General features: G+C 42.3%; 1 protein-coding gene across 1 annotated transcript in view; it reads right to left on the bottom strand.

Annotated features, from left to right (window-relative positions):
• The window catches only part of LOC124722571, a 262,057-nt gene that overhangs the window by 169,191 nt on the left and 75,158 nt on the right, over positions 1-17,708 (bottom strand). The window lies entirely within an intron of this gene.

Here is a 17,708-nt window from a genome sequence, read left to right as displayed (position 1 = left end):
CTTCCCAATTTTAATTCCTAGGTATTTAGTTGAATTTGCGGCGTTTAGATTTGACTGATTTATCGTGTAACCGCTCATGTGGATGACCTCACACTTTTCATTTTTTAGGGTCAACTGCCTATTTTCACACCACACAGATGTTGTTGTTGTGGTCTTCAGTCCTGAGACTGGTTTGATGCAGCTCTCTGTGCTACTCTATTCTGTGCAAGCTTCTTCATCTCCCAGTACTTACTGCAACCTACATCCTTCTGAATCTGCTTAGTGTATTCCTCTCTTGGTCTCCCTCTACGATTTTTACCCTCCACGCTGCCCTCCAATGCTAAATTTTTGATCCCTTGATGCCTCAGAACATGTCCTACCAACCGGTCCCTTCTTTGTCAAGTTGTGCCACAAACTCCACTTTTCCCCAATTCTATTCAATACCTCCTCATTAGTTATGTGATCTACCCATCTAATCTTCAGCATTCTTTTGTAGCACCACATTTCGAAAGCTTCTATTCTCTTCTTGTCCAAACTATTTATCGTCCATGATTCACTTCCATACATAGCTACACTCCACACAAAAACTTTCAGAAACGACTTCCTGACACTTAGATCTATACTCGATGTTAACAAATTTCTCTTCTTCAGAAACGCTTTCCTTGCCATTGCCAGTCTACATTTTATATCCTCTCTACCTCGACCATCATCAGTTATTTTGCTCCCAAAATAGCAATACTCCTTTACTACTTTAAGTGCCTCATTTCCTACTCTAATTCCCTCAGCATCACCCGACTTAATTCGACTACATTCCATTATCCTCGTTTTGTATTTGTTTATGTTCATCTTATAGCCTTCTTTCAAGACAGTGTCCATTCCGTTCAATTGCTCTTCCAAGTCCTTTGCTGTCTCTGACTGAATTACAATGTCATAGCCGAACCTCAAAGTTTTTATTTCTTCTCCATGGATTTTAATATCCTTTACTGCTTGCTCAATATACAGATTGAATAACATCGGGGAGAGGCTACAACCCTGTCTCACTCCCTTCCCAACCAGTGCTTCCCTTTCATGTCCCTCGACTCTTATAACTGCCATCTGGTTTCTGTACAAATTGTAAATAGCCTTTCGCTCCCTGTATTTTACCCCTGCACCTTTAGAATTTCAAAGAGAGTATTCCAGTCAACATTGTCAAAATCTTTCTCTAAGTCTACAAATGCTAGAAACGTAGGTTTGCCTTTCCTTACTCTATTTTCTAAGTCGTAGGGTCAGTATTGCCTCACGTGTTCCAACATTTCTACGGAATCCAAACTGATCTTCCCCGAGGTCGGCTTCTACCAGTTTTTCCATTCGTCTGCAAAGAATTCGCGTAAGTATTTTGCAGCTGTGACTTATTAAACTGATAGTTCGGCAATTTTTACATCTGTCAACACCTGCTTTCTTTGGGATTGGAATTATTATATTCTTCTTGAAGTCTGAGGGCATTTCGCCTGTCTCATTCATCTTGCTCACCAGATGGTAGAGTTTTGTCAGTACTGGCTTTCCCAAGGCCGTGAGTAGTTCTAATGGAATGTTGTCTACTCCCGGTACCTTGTTTCGACTCAGGTCTTTCAGTGCTCTGTCAAACTCTTCACGCAGTATCGTATCTCCCATTTCATCTTCATCTACATCCTCTTCCATTTCCATAATATTGTCCTCAAGTACATCGCCCGTGTATAGACCCTCTATATACTCCTTCCACCTTTCTGCTTTCCCTTCTTTGCTTAGAACTGGGTTTCCATCTGAGCTCTTGATATTCATACAAGTGCCTCTCTTTTCTCCAAAGGTCTCTTTAATTTTCCTGTAGGTAGTATCTATCTTACCCCTAGTGAGAGAAGCCTCTATACCCTAACATTTGTCTTCTAGCCATCCCTGCTTAGCCATTTTCCACGCTCCGATCCGTAGAACGCCATACAGATATCTAATCTAAATTTATTTATTTATTTACACGTCAAGTTCCTTAGGACCAAATTGAGGAGCAAATCTCCAAGGTCATGGAACGTGTCAGTACATGAAATGACTACATGAAAGTGATAACAGATAAAAATAAAATGTTTATGAACCCGAAAAACGTCAAGCCATAAGTTTAAGTAAACGCAATCAACAACACATCAAGAATCAGCTTAATTTTTCAAGGAACTCCTCGACAGAATAGGAGTGACGCACGAGGAAACTCTTCAGTCTCAATTTGAAAGCGTGTGTATTACTGCTAAGATGTTTGTATTCTAGTTGTAGTTTAATGAAAACAGATGCAGCAGTATGCTGCACACCTATCTGCACAAGAGTTAAGGCAGTCGAATCCTAATTCAGGTTTGAATTCTGCCGAGTATTAACTGAGTGAAAGCTGCTTATTCTTTGGAATAAGCTAACAAAATGGCTCTGAGCACTATGGGACTTAACTTCTGAGGTCATCAGTCCCCTAGAACTTAGAACTACTTAAACCTAACTAACCAAAAGACATCACACACATCCATGCCCTAGGCAGGATTCGAACCTGCGACCTACGACTGTAGCGCCCAGAACCGCTCGGCCACTCCGGCGAATAAGCTAACATTGTTAACAAGAAATGACCGTATATGTTGAGAGGCCAATATCAAAATACCCTGACTCGTGGATAGGGGTCGGCAAGAGGATCGTGAACTTACACCACTAATTTCCCGAACCACCCGTTTCTGAGCCAAAATATCCTTTCATAATGGGAAGAGTTACTGCAAAATATATTATCATCCGACATAAGCGAATGAAAATAAGCAAAGTAGACTAATTTTCGTGTCGAACGATCACTCACTTCAGATACCGTTTGAATAGTAAAAATGGCAGAATTAAGTCTTTGAACAAGACCCTGAACGTGGGCTTTCCACGACAGTTTACTATCTATCTGAACATCTAGAAATTGAACTGTTCAGTTTCACTAATCATATGCCCATTCTGTGAAATTAAAACGACAGGTTTTGTTGAATTGTGTGTTAGAAACTGTAAAAACTGTGTCTTACTGTGATTTAGCGTTAGTTCATTTTCTACAAGCCATTAACTTACCTCATGAACTGCACTATTTGAAACAATATGCTTTACTACCAAGCTAGTATCATCAACGAACAGTAATATTTTAGAGTTACCCACAATACTAGAGGGCATATCATTTATACAAATAAGGAAAAGGAGTGTCCCCATCACTCATCCCTGGGTCGCACCCCAGTCAGACCCCACATCACAGCCATTCTCAACACTGTGACTATTGACCTTTTGCTGTCTGTGGTTAAGTAAGGAGTGAACCAATTGTGAGCTATTCCCCGTAATCCGTAATGGTCCAACTTCTGGAGCAATATTTTGTGATCAACACGATTAGATGCCTTAGTTAAATCAAAAAATATGCCAAGCGTCCGAAACCTTTTGTTTTGCCCATACAGTACCACACAGAGAAAAGAGAATATAGCATTTTCAGTTGTTAAACGACTTCTAAAGCCGAACTGTACATTTGATAGCAAATCGTACGATATAAAATGATCGCCGGCCGGAGTGGTCGAGCGGTTAAAGGCGCGGCAGTCTGGAACCGCACGACCGCTACGGTCGCAGGTTCGAATCCTGCCTCGGGCATGGATGTGTGTGATGTCCTTAGGTTGGTTAGGTTTAAGTAGTTCTAAGTTCTAGGGGACCTATGACCACAGCAGTTGAGTCCCATAGTGCTCAGAGCCATTTGAACCATTTGATATAAAATGATCAATTCGCCTTACATACACAGCCTTTTCAATAACTTTAGCGAACACTGATGGCATAGAAATAGGTCTAAAATTGTCTACATTATCCCTTTCTCTCTTTTTATAAACCAGCCTCACTACTGAGTACTTAAAACGTTCATGAAACTGACCATTCCTAAAGGAAAAATTACAAATATGGCTAAAAACAGGCTTAACATGTGCAGCACAGTACATTAATATTCTGCTAGGCACTCCATGATATCCATGAGAGTCCTTAGTCTTCAGTGATTTAATTATCGACTCAATCTCCAAAAAATGGTTCAAATGGCTCTGAGCACTATGAGACTAAACATTTGAGGTCTTCAGTCCCCTAGATGTCAGAACTACTTAAACGTAACTGACCTAAGGACGTCACACACATCCATGCCCGAGGCAGGATTCGAACCTGCGACCGCAGCGGTCGCGCGGTTCCAGACTGAAGCGCCTAGAACTGCTCGGCCACACTGGCCGGCGACTCAGTCTCCCCCTCGTCTGTATCACAGAGGAGTATTTCGGACATCAGTCTCAGAAAGACATCTGCTAAGAGAGTTATATGATTTCCTGTAGAAACTAAACTTTTATTTAAGTCACCGGTAACGCTCAGAAAACGATTGTTAAATGGTGCACATATATCTGATTTCTCTGTAACAGAAATATTTTTACATTGAATTGACTTTATATCGCCGGCCGTGGTGGCCTAGCGGTTCTTGGCGCTCAGTCCGGAACCGCGCGACTGCTACGGTCGCAGGTTCGAATCCTGCCTCGGGCATGGATGTGTGTGCTGCCCTTCCTTATGTTACACCATCAAACCATGACCTCCATGCAAGTCCCTTTCAAAGACATTAAAGGATTGGTATCTGGTCCCTGGTTCACGCCAGATGAAAACCCGGTGAGAATCACTGTTCAGACTATACCTGGACTCGTCCGTGAACATAACTTGGGACCACTGTTCCAATGACCATGTACTGTGTTCTTGACACCAGGCTTTACAGGCTCTCCTGCGACCAGGGGTCAGTGGAATGCACCTTGCAGGTCTCCGGGCGAATAAACCATGTCTGTTCAAGACAATTGTTCGAGTGGTTGCGGTAAGGTCCTGAGCAAAGCTACCTGCAGTATTCCGTGGCCGTCTGCGGGCACTAATGGTGAGATATCGGTCTTCTCGTGGTGTTGTACACTGTAGACGTCCCGTACTTTAGCGCCTGGACACGTTTCCTGTCTACTGGAATCGTTGCCATAATCTTCAGGTCACACTTTATGGCAGACGGAGGGCCCATGCAACGACCTGTTGTGTTTGACCAGCCTCCAGTCGCCCTATTATTCTACCCCTCACAACGTCATCAATATGTGTTCTTTGAGCCATTTTCAACACAGTCACCATTATAACGTCTGAAAACGTCTGCGCACTTATTCGCTGCACCGTACTCTGACAAGCATCAACACACCTCTGCGTATGTGGACTGCTGCCAGCGCCACCATGCGACGACCGCAGGTAAAATGCACCGCATAGTCATACCCATAGGTTATTTAAACCCTCAAACCGCCCACAAGAGCGTTGTTTCACCATGTAAGAGCATAATTCTTAATTAATGAGAATGAGTGTAGTTCCTTCTTTGCGTATTGCAACTGCACCTGGCAGAGATCTTACGCTCCTGCTCCTCTATCAACTTATTTCAACTACAGATTCTGCATTCCCAGAAGTGGATCAGAGGATCTCGTTAGAATGCCCACTGGCTCCCCCACTGCACCCTCCCCCCAACTCCCCCCCCCCCCCAATGAAAATACTTTGAACAAATCCCACACCATAATCCACTACTCACAAACCTATGACGGAGCCCACATTTCTCACTCATGGTAGAATTTTACAGTTATTAAAAAAACTATACGTCTACGTTACGTAAATTCAGTTACACCAGTAGATCTATTTATAGGACTAACAATAGCGGTCTCGAAATTTTCTGTCTACTAAGTAAGCAACTAGTTGTATTAATTCTACTAAACCAGAACTAATACCAATACCAACAAAACTTCACAAAATTCAAGCGGCCACTGGAACACTCACCGAAGTTAAAACAATGAATTAAAATTTTACTGAAATATTTCACTAGAAACAATAAGAAACATCAGCTGAAAACGAAAACACGAAATTTACTAAACTACTTCAACGCACAGAAAACTCTAAAAAAACACAGCGAGCGAACGTTTCCAAGAGTTTATTAAATCGTTATTTCGCCACAAACAGCAAGAAACACCGCTGAAAACTATTAAATTTAATAACTGTATAACAGTGCACAAATAACTTTGTCAGTACTTAGCTTTATAACCGTTATATAAATCGTTTTGCAATTGGTTCTCATTTTCTGATGACTTTACGAGACGATAAACGACAGCACCATTAAGTGATTTAAGTTTCTTCACTACTCCGAGGATGTATACTTCTAAGTTACTCATGTTGGCAGTTGTTCTTGATTCGAATTCTGCAATATTTACTTTGTCTTCTTTGGTGAAGGAATTTCTGAAGCCTTAGCAGTACTGTCATCGAAAGCATTTCAATTGCTATCGCGCAAGAGAAGGCATTGAATGCGTCTTGCCGCTACCATACTTTACATACGACCAGAGTCTCTTTGAATTTTCTGCCATGTTTCGAGACAAAGTTTCATTGTGTAAACTATTATCAGCATCTCGCATTGAATTCCACGCTAAATTTCAAGCTTATTTAGAGGATCGCCGGTCGTGGGGATTTTACGTTCCTGTATATCTGCTTTGTTGTTTTCGTTGTTTCTGCAACAGTATTCTCACTTGTTTTTTTTTCGTTTATTTTTGGAGGTATTCAGTCTCCCTACGACAACCCTGTGTTCCCTAAACCCTGAATTCGTTTTGACACTCGTTATTAGCGTAGGATCGTTTGCTGCTAAGAGGGCAAGTGTATGTTCACAACCATTTACCATTTGTTTTTTTTTCGTTTATTTTTGGAGGTATTCAGTCTCCCTACGACAACCCTGTGTTCCCTAAACCCTGAATTCGTTTTGACACTCGTTATTAGCGTAGGATCGTTTGCTGCTAAGAGGGCAAGTGTATGTTCACAACCATTTACCATTTGAATGGACTCATGAACTAATTGCTCGAAATAATTTTCAGATAATGCGTTTAGCACAGTTTCAGACGATGTTTCCTGCGTATCTCCGGATTTAAACGCGTATTTCCGCCAACATATCGAGGGTAAATTGAAGTCACCACCAATTATTATTGTTTGAGTCCTGTAAGTGTTTGAAATCAGACTCAAGTTTTGTTAGAAGCTTTCAGCAATTGAATCATCTGAGTTGGAAGGTCGGTGAAGAATTCAATTATTATTTTACTCCAGTTGCCACTACCCATACAAACTCACAAGAACTATCTACTTCAATTTCGCTATAAGATAAACTACTTCTAACAGCAACAAACATGCCACCACCAGCTATATTTAGCCTATCCTTTCTGAACACAGCTAAGTGTTTTGCAAAAATTTCAGCCGGCTTTAGCCAGCTTTCACTGCCTGTAATGATTTGAGCATCAGTGCTTTCATTTAGCACTTGGAGTTCTGGTAGTTTCCCAACACAGTTACGACAGTTTAAAATGTTATACCGATGGTTCCTAGACCTACGTTCTTTCTGTGTTCAATCTGCACCATTTGAGACTGAAGCATTTTTTGTATTTCCCCGAGACCATCTAACCTAAAACACCGCCCGGTCCACGCCACACAGCCCCTTCTACGCATGTAGCCGCTTCCTGCGTGTAATGAATGGACTCCTGACCTATTTCGCGGAACCTGAAAACCCACCACTCTATGGGGCAAGTCAAGGTACCTGCAGCCTACACTCAGAACAGTCTGAGGGTCTGATTCAGACCCTCCACTTGGCTCTATACCAGAGGTCTGCAGTCGGTCCTGTCGACTACGCTTCAAATACAATATTAACTTAAAATGTGATTCTAACTGACTTGATGAACCACATACGAAAGAGGAACATGAGCCACAACACCGCACAGCGTGTGGCCATAACGTCGAGTGTTGCGCGTCGTAGATCATTGCGGCCAAACGTCAAAATATATCACTTATTTACTCGGGATTGGAAAGAGTTTTACCACTCTCCTTCCACCGTTAAAAACGATTTCGGTATGTTAGATATATTTCGTACACAGCAATCTATGTTCTAAAACCCCCTAAATGTAATATAGCTTGCGAATTCTTCGATATGTTAGATATATTTAGTACACAGCAACCTATGTTCTAAACCCTCCCCCACACCCTCCTCCAAATGCAAACTAGCCTGCGAATACTTTCTTCACCGCAAACTATACAAAATATGCGTGGTGGTTTACTTATTTGGGAAGTATCACAATAACTATGACCAATAACGGGAATAAAACCAGTTCATTATCGAACCCTGTCAGACTACAAGATGCTGAGAAAACCATTGTTACCGATCAGTGTCCACAAAATCGAATGAGAAAGACTGCATAGCAGAGAACACGCGCGAATCCAATAATAGCGGTTTTTAATTTTGTACGCCGGAAGTTAAAGTTTTACTGAGATACTACGGATGTAGCTTTGTTTCATCTACATAAACAAGTTTTTTTGGGTACATCGGATGCCTTAAAATTAATGAAAACAGCAGCGCCCCATTTGAACATCTCCGGCACGCGTGGCTTCAATGCACTACTCGTGGTTGCTAACGGATGTGGCGAGGACCACGAAGCGACCCGTCTCCACCACGCCGCTTCTGCGTGAACTGCCTCATTTGTTAACATGAAGGTGCCGGGAAACATCACTTGGTCCATAACAGACGTCCGCGCCACGCCATTTCTGTGTGAATTCGGCCTACGGGCTAGAAGGTGCGTGTGCCATCTCTCTGTAAATTGTGTAAATCTTATTCTGTTTGTGTATGGCATTTTTTGCGCTAGAGATTGGCGACCTATCTAGCATTCTCCTAAACGAGGGTAGAAGATCGACTAAAAACCACCTACAGGGCGGCTGATGTACCAGACAGACAGTCGGTCGTTAATCTGCCTCGCAGATTCAATCCGGGTGTGGCTCACCTCGCAGTCTCGCAATCCAGGGCGCTGCGCATGAAGCTGTACGAGCATTTCAAGAAATGTGTCTAAATCCCAAATTATTCTTAAAGCTGAAATAACAGCCATATAGGCAGGTTTTTGAAGACGAATAGTCAGTGTTCAAGGATATGACAGAATGATCATTCGAAGCACAAAAACCTAGTAAACATGGGATCTAAAATGTATACCTTAAGAGCTATGAGAACTACGAGGGCTGTTCGGAAAGTAAGGTCCGATCGGTCGCTAAATGAAAACCACAGTGACAATCAAAATTTTTTATTCGCAACAGTTAGCCACACCTTCCAGCTATCTCTCTAAATAGTCACCGCTCCGACTTAGACATTTGTCGTGGCGTTGTACGGACTTTCCAGTACTCTCGTCACAGAAAGGAGCCATCTGTGCTTTCCATCAACTCTCTGCGCTGGTCTACCTTCCTTTGTTTGTGCCAAAATGTTGTCTTCGTAGCCAGCGGTTGATGTGAGCAGAGATGAACATCAGAGGGAGCTCAAAAATGGCTCAAATGGCTCTGAGCACTTTGGGACTTAACATCTGAGGTCATCAGTCCCCTAGAACTTAGAACTACTTAAACCTAACTAACCTAAGGACATCACATACATCCATGCCCAAGGCAGGATTCGAACTTGCGACCGTAGAGGTCGCGCGGTTCCAGACTGTAGCGCCTAGAACCGCTCGGCCACTCCAGCCGGCTCAGAGGGAGCCAATTAAGGGCTGTATTGTGGGTGATCAAACACTCCCCATCGAAAACTCTGCAGGAGCGTCTTCATTGCCTCTGAAGGATGCGGCTGAAAATTGTCTTGAAGAAAGAAACGCATGAAAATTATGTTATATGGGCTGCATAGCTTCAGGCGAAATCTCTCACCAGATCCACGTACTTGGCGGGAGACACTGTTGTTTTAGGCATTTCTACCCGATCACTTTGCGCTCTGAACTGAAAAGAGCGACGTGAAGGAATCTACAGACACACTAAAGACACTGCCCAACACAACTGTGCAAAGTGCCATCGGATTTTCACAGTAGTTTCCATTTCGCGCCTAATCGGACCTTACTTTCCGAATAAGCCTCGTACATCTTCATTACTGTGAAACAAATCCCTTCTGATGCAAGCTCTATGCTTTCCATGTTTTTGGAGGAGGTAATATGGACTAAAACAAAAAAATAACATCTACTAAAAATGCACTTAGTACATACTTTAAGAGGTATGAGCACTTCTTCAGCAGAAGAAGTAGTAAGATGAACAAGTGCTCATAGCTCTTAACGTATGCGTTTTAGAGACCATGATTACTATTTACTACTTGATTCAACAAGTACGTTAGACAGTGCTAATACAGCTAACAGAACCACAAAAAGCTTTACAAACAGACATTTGACATTATTTTGTGATGTTTATAAATTTATACACATTTCGATTTTAAAATATGTAAGATTTGTGGAGCTATGATACATGATACAATTGTGTTAGGCAGATTAATAGCTGTTAAACCTTAACGTTAACGCGAGTTTTTCAGTTTCATAGGAGAAAAAAAACCGTTCGCCTACATATATTGAACCAAACATTGAAATAACTTTAGCGACTGCTCTGTGCAATGGAAGATATCGCTCTTGGGGTAACATTTGAAAAGAGTCTTGTAAATTCCTGGACTGGAGAAACAGATCATTGTATGTCTATCAGCTCGAGTTGGACCTAACGAGGAGGTACGTAAGCAGCCAAAAGTGAGAACTGTCTGACAAACAAATCGAAACCAGTTTTCAATGTGCAAAATCTTGAAGTCGCTTTGAGAACTCATGAAGAAATGTTTCAGTTACTGAAACATAGTCATTCATGTCCGGTTCACAAATGACTGCCTAAACTTTCGGGAAATGTTCAACGTCACGAAATTGAAGCTAATTTTTCCATAGGATTAATTTCTGTTTGATAGCATCAATCTCGTCCGCCATATCTGTTACCAAATGTATCTCCCCTTGCATTAAAAGACTTAATAAACTCAAATTATTGGTTACGTCGACCATAAGATATTGTCACTGCTGTATTTACTCGTGATGTTTCTTCCTTAGTGGCTGCCTTAAGTTCAGCCGGCATTCAATGCCTTAGATCAATCAATGTAAAGTACAACAGACTCATCTAAAAAGAAAGAACGAAAAGTTCAGTCATTGTGCACAGTTGCAACGGACTGTATCGATTGTCTTCATTCGGATGCACCCATCGACTGACTTCACTCAAAAGAAATGAATGAGAAATAGTCCAAATGACACGCAATGCAACTTACTGATTGGATTGTATTCATTTAGTTGTTGCTTTAGACTGGTTCGACTCACAAGAATGAATGAACAATTCAATGAACAACCGACAACCGAATGAATCGATGTTTTTCCAAACAGCCGACCGAATCAAGTGCTTTGATTCGGTTTTTCCCGTCACTTCCTAGCGCAAAATACTTGCTCTACAGCAGAGTAACAACCTACGCCCTTCTATTGAAGAACAGCGCAACTCCTGCAAAAGTACTTCACTTTAACAGTGTCAGCTTCACAGTCCAAAGAAAATAACGCACAACAGGGATGTTAATAATTAAACAGCACAACGCTACTTGTTTAATGACACACTTATTCGCATCATTCATTTACACTGCATTTTTGAACAAAGCACGTTACCAACGTCAAAACAGTATTTCACTGAATGTTCAAAGTGATCTGGGCGATCACTGCAGTAGCCGCTTTGATAACAAACGTATTGGAAGACTGGCCGAAACACTGGTACACATAATTGTCTGTAAATAAGAGACTGCGTTTGATGGATGGTCTTACACTGGCCGAAGTTCATATCGACGCCCAGAAGTCGTGTCGAGACGGTAAACTTGCGGACAAAACCCAGATACATCCAAAGGTTGAGAGTATGTTGTTCCATCTGTTGATATCATTAACACGCATACTGCAGGGCCTTCTTCTCCGTTCTCTTCATGCACTGAGAAGCTTTTGTGGCCGGAAAATGAATCTACTATTAAAAGTGTTCTGCTGACATCTTGTACGATTTCAGAAAACACCTTCCGTCGCCACATCCATAAACGTTCTTTGTTGACTTCTCCAGTAAATGAGGTGACTGTTAAATTATCGTCGGCATGAAACAAACTTTGACTGATTCGTGGCCCAAACGCCCCGGTCGCCCTTTTAAAACTACAAAAACAGACAATAGCAAGATACCGTTGGCATTTTTGTGTAGCTGTGCGTCGTGTTACTGACGGATTAAACGGCTGCGTCGACGTATTTCGGTCCTTTTTTGGCAAGAGTTCGACTGAACGTGATTTCTAAATTAAATCTGCTCTGACCTATATCGTGCACATTCTCTCTAGCTCACGTTTCAGTGACAAACTTTTCACAAGCAGTAAGTTGGGATGTCTCGTACCTTGCTTTTTAGTTGAAGTAACATGGGTTATTTTTCGCGACACAATAACGCATTTCTTCTTGGAAGCGTGCATCCACCTAGCAGATGTTCCAAAATAAATTTACTGCTACCTTCAGTGTAGCTCGAAGGCCCCACTGCCGCATATTAACGTCATAGATCGTCATCATTTTGTTGTGTGCGTTATTAAATTTATGCAGGCAGACTGTCTTGACCTTAGAAAGCTTTCGTTGATGCGTACCCTGGTTTTGCATAAATAATAGTACAAAATAAGCCCCATAAACTGTCGTTTGCCTTGTATAAAATTTAGGCAGTAGCCACATATAAAGGTGCTTACCAGTCACCATTTTCAGAAGTTCTCGTTCTTGGACGTTTAAGCGTTGCAATTTGACCGATATTCAAAATGGTTCAAATGGCTCTGAGCACTATGGGACTTAACATCTGTGGTCATCAGTCCCCTAGAACTTAGAACTACTTAAACCTAACTTACCTAAGGACATCACACACATCCATGCCCGAGGCAGGATTCGAACCTGCGACCGTAGCAGTCCCGCGGTTTCGGACTGAGCGCCTAGAACCGCTAGACCACCGCGGCCGGCGACCGATATTCCGTACCGCCCTTGGAGGTGCTGCAATATCGCTGGTGGGTTCACGGGCATTATAAATACAAACCTCTACCCGCTCCACCGTCAAGTTCATCGTGTTCAGGTATGAAGCGGACAGAGTGGGGTGGAGCAGTGACAAACAAGCAATGCGTGCGTGTGTTCGAAAGATGTGCTTTCAGGTCATAACTGTGTACGATCAGAATAATGGCCCACTTTTTCGGACGGGATCGATTGCTGGGGCTGAATTCTTGCATGTGTTCTTTTTACACCTTAAAATAAGAAGTCAAGTTGGTGATATTTCCTTGTTAGTCGATAATACCGGCAGAGCTCCAACATTGTTCGTGGCTGTTCATGTTTCGTGTAGAGTGTTAATATCTCTAGTTGTGGTATCAGGAAGGACTTGACGTGCAATAGACACCTGCTGTACGGGCAGGCAGTTCGGGAATAAAAGTTTACATAATACGCGTAACTGGACTAATGTCCATTTGCTATTTCATTTTAATATGAGGGACAGCTCTCTAGAGTCAACGACTTATTTTGAATGCCACGGCGCGACTGTTTGGAGCGAGGTAGAGTAGTATACCACATACGAATTTTTTTAGTAGGGAAAGTAAATGCACGACTCCTTTTCATTGGGAGACTGGTTAAGTTGATGCTTCCCGGTGAGCGAATTAGTTTACAAGATGGATTAAATCTTTCACTCTACAGCAGAGTATAGGTATTGAAGGTACTTCGTGACATCTAAAAACTGTGTACTAGGCCCAAGACTCGAATCTCGACCCTAAATTTTTGCGTGTAATGTTCTTACCAACAGAGTTGTCCTGGAACGAATCGCGACCCGCCTCAGAGCTTCAATCTTCCAGCTGCTCTCTCCTAACTTCCAAATACCGCAGCAGTTCTTCTGTATACTTGCTGGACTAGCACGGCATACTTATAACGTTAGTACATACAAAAGTATTGCACCAGCTACCAATTTTTATACGAAATTTTTTTCGGTTGAATTTTATTTTTCTTACAAATGGTTCAAATTTGTTCTGAAAATGTTCACGAAAGGACCCTTAAATGACTATGAATACCGTGACGACGTCCGGCCATCGATGGAGAGCATATTGACCTCCATGACGTTAAGCAATGTTGGTCTGAACTCTAGAGACGTGATTCGATCTTGCCCTCCTCCGATCTGTTCTAGTGAGATCTGAAGCTTAATCCAGAGGTTACTAACTGGACTCTAACCAACATCTACTCCGCAACTAGATTGTTGTTGTTTGCAGATGTGAAATAGCGATTAACGTCACAAAATAAAAAATCAAGTAATCAGCTAAGGCTGATTTTCAAACCGATGCAAGCTAAATTACATTCTAAGAATAAATAAATGGATAAATTTACGGATGGTACGGAAATCGGTAGATGTGATGTACATGTAGAGACACGCAAATGATCACAATTTCAGAAAAAATGAATGGTTTATTCGAGAGAACGAGCTTCACAAATTGAGCAAGTGAATAACGCGTTGGTCCACCTCTGGCCCTTATGCAAGCAATTATTCGGTTTGGCATTGATTAATAGAGTTGTTGGGTGTTCTTCTGATGTATATCGTGTCAAATTTATCCTGTTGGCGCATTAGAGCGTCAAAATCTCAAGCTCGTTGGAGGGCCCTCCCCATCATGCTCCAAACGTTCTCAAATGGGACGTTCTCAATTCTGGAGCGATCCGGACAATTCGCTGGCCAAGGCAGTGTTTGCAAGCACTAAGACAAACAGTAGAAACTCTCGCCGAGTGTGGGCGGGTATTATCTTGCTGAAATGTAAGCATAGGATGGCTTGCCATGAAGAGTAATAAAACGGGGCGCAGAATATTGTAGACGTACCGCTGTGCCTTAAGGGTGCTGCGAGACAACCAAAGGGATCCTGCTATGAAAAGAAATAGCACCCCAGCCAGACCATCATCAGTCAGGCTGGTATCCCACTGCTGTCCGGGACGTGTCCAGACACGTCTTTGCTGGTCATCGGAGCTCATTTCGAAGCGCGACTCATCACTGAAGACAATCCTACTCTAGTCTGGAAAAGCCGCGGACAGTGGTGAAATACGAACCTCAGCGTCGCCCGCCATACTGCCCAACAGCCAGGAGTGGTGATCTGGATTGTCATTTCTCTTCATAGCGGGAGCACTTTGGTTGTCATCCGCCGCAGTCTTACAGCACAGCGATACGTCGACGGTATTCTACGCTCTATTTTGTTACCTTTCATTGCAGGCCATCCTAGGCTTACATTTCAGCAAGACAATGCCTGCCGGACACGGCGGGAATTTCTACTGCTTGTCTTAGTGCTTGCTACACCCTATCTTGGCCAGCAAGGTCGCCAGATCTCTACCAAATTGAGAGCGTTTGGAGAATTATGGGCAGAGCCCTCCAACCAGCTCGGGATTTTGACGATCCAACAAGTCAATCGGACAGAATATGGCACGATATCCCTCAGGACGACATCCTACTAGAGATGGCCAGACTCGTTCATTCTTGGGAACTAGTTCACTGGTGATTGCTCTTTTTTGGGAACCGTTCATTTTTATTCGTTCACCGTTCAATTGTGCTTGGTATACGGTTCTTATGAAAAACTGAAAATTACTAGCATAGGTGACTGAAGATGGAAGGCGCCAAGAGGGGACACTTGCCTCCGCACTGGAGTACAGAATTTTTATTTATAACATAATACTCACACACTTGTAATTTTCGTGATTCTGCAAAATCTCTCATTTAGCCAACTGTAGCGTTATGTGGCTGATCGCAGTGAAGTAATATAAGTTGGCACACGAAAAACCGGCCCCGAGTACAGACTGCTCGCCAATTACGCAGGATTTGTTGACCGCTACTAGCAGAATAGATAAACACGTAATAGTTAGGCAGTGAAGAAATAACAAATAAGCTAATGCAAACAACAACTTCGAAACAATAGATGACAATTGGTAGGCGACAGTGAGCAGTCCAGTACTCGGGGCCGATATTTCGTGCGCCACCCTGTACCACTGGAATAATATTTTAGAAGTTATCATATTCTCTTTACAAAATGTGACACCAGACACTCGATTATGGAACACGGACTTCATTCGGTTGTAAGTCGCCCTGCCTTCCATAACAATGAACATGCTCTTTTACTTTGGATCAAAAAAAGACGGAAAATGGCTACTCGTGTGTGCCGTGCCGACTTCCTTTGCATGTGTAATAAAAAAAAATCTTGCCTTTTTACAGGTATTTCTTCTGCTGTTTATCGAAATAGTGGCGTCTGATATGCCGTTATGTTACGTGAAAAGATGTATGTATTACATACCACGTAATTTTATGTAATTTACGTAATTATAAATTACATTTTAGTTACCGGTCATGGACGGTGAATAAAATACGAAAAGAACCAAAAGTTCAGAGTTCAAAAAAGGTGTGAAACAGAATGGGTGTGCGCAGCGAACGAAACGAACAACTCTATACTGAACAAACTATGAGCAATCGGCAGTGGAACTGCGACGAGTGGCCACGCGAAGAAGGACGAGTTCGTCCGAGCGAGACCGAGGCAGATGGGAGCGGGACGGAGGCTGGAACGAGACCGGCCGACGTGCCGTTGCGGGAACGAGACCGACCGTTTCACGTTCCCGGGAACTATAAGTTGAAAGCCGCGACCGAAGTTAACTATAAAAGACCGCTCCTTAGAATTTGTTCATCATTCGTTCCGTTCATCTTGATGAACCGTTCCTTTGGACCCGTTAGTTCGCGAACGACGCATCTCTACATCCTACAACTCCATCAAACAGTGCCAAGATGACTAACTGCTTGCATAAGGGCCAGAGGTGGATCAACGCGTTATTGACTTGCTCAATTAGTGAAGCTGTTTTTCTTGAATAAATCATCCAATTTTTCTGAAATTGTAATCTTTTTTTTTTGTGTCTTGGAGGGTATACCGAAAAACAGTTCCTACAAATATAAGCAGTTACGTAAGTGGTTTTCTCATTAAAATACCCGTCGAAAGTAACTGAACTGGGAACGTTAAATTTATTTATTTATTTAAATTCACTTGATTTCGTTATGTGCCCATACAACCACTTCAACAGTGGAAAGACGATACGACAGTGTGCTTCCACAACTGACAATATTCATTAGGGTCAAGCCGTACGCTGGTATGAAGCACATAGGCTTAGACTTGTCATGTGACTCCATGCCGTCGATTTTCGTGTCAGTTATGACGATACGAAGATAATAACAGCACAATACCCAGTCCCAGAGCTGAGGAAATCTCCGACCCGGCTGGGAATCGAGCTCGGGCCCCTTCGGTTAGCAATCTGTTGCGCTGATCCCACAGCTACCAAAGCGGAAATCTCAGATTACTTGAAAATATGTGATTAGCTAGAGTCCACTCAGAGATAAATATAAGATCAGGCATCTTGTCTACGTTTATTACACGTCCACCTACCAACTCTATTTTCTGCGAAGTCCGATCCTGATACTTTGGACAGATTACGAAAGACAGTGGTGGTGCCCCTGGCAGAAATACTGTATATGATTCTTTTTAAAAAAAAAAAAAAAAAAACGTTTGTAGCTAGCATAGTGATGAAAGACTGTGAGGAGCTCATTTGCTAAAACTTTTACGGAGAAAAATAAATACTATTTACCTTTTTTTATTTGTATGTTGAAGCAAGAGTATTTAATGTACTTAATTGATGTTTATTTAGAAGCCACAAGAATTCAGCTTCAGGTGAAAATAATGGGGGGGGGGGGGGGAGAGTGTAGATATACGGTACGACCACAAATATATCATCTGAACATGGGAAAACTGCTCATCTATTCATCACGGGATACGAAAATAACTCAGCTGACAT

The sequence above is a fragment of the Schistocerca piceifrons genome, chromosome X, assembly GCF_021461385.2.
Source record: "Schistocerca piceifrons isolate TAMUIC-IGC-003096 chromosome X, iqSchPice1.1, whole genome shotgun sequence".
In the NCBI taxonomy this organism is placed as follows: Eukaryota; Metazoa; Arthropoda; class Insecta; order Orthoptera; family Acrididae; genus Schistocerca; species Schistocerca piceifrons.
Note: the sequence above shows the minus strand (reverse complement) of the source record. Positions and strands in the feature narration are given on the sequence as shown.